We start from the raw sequence: 399 nt of genomic DNA, 5'->3' as shown, positions 1-399 counted from the left end.
TCTGCGTCCCCTGCCGGAGGCATTGCTGCGGTCATTGCTAAAAGCGGCGTAAACCCAAACTCCACCTTACCTACTAATGACTTGTGTCAGGGTTTCCTCCTCCCTCTGAGGTCGGAGCTTCCACTCGTTGATCCATCTTGAATACCATTGTTATTATTTTTCCTCTTTTAAATTGACAATGCTTTGCCATGATGATCGCTGCCATCACAGGGGCTAAAAACATACCGTATTTGTGGTACAACATTTAAATTGACAGCTTCCAAAGCGTGTCTGGATGAGCGGGTCTTCTCGAGAGATCCCTCCCAGCAGGTCAAGTTCGGCGTTCTGGGAAGTCGTGAGAAGTACGGACGCTGCAAACCGGTGTAGATCTTGCGTCATGGTCGACCCCTATAGTTTTCG

This window comes from Haliotis rubra, unplaced genomic scaffold (assembly GCF_003918875.1).
Source record: "Haliotis rubra isolate DU_JTF1 unplaced genomic scaffold, ASM391887v1 Scf377, whole genome shotgun sequence".
In the NCBI taxonomy this organism is placed as follows: domain Eukaryota; kingdom Metazoa; phylum Mollusca; class Gastropoda; order Lepetellida; family Haliotidae; genus Haliotis; species Haliotis rubra.
This window is presented reverse-complemented; position numbering follows the sequence as displayed.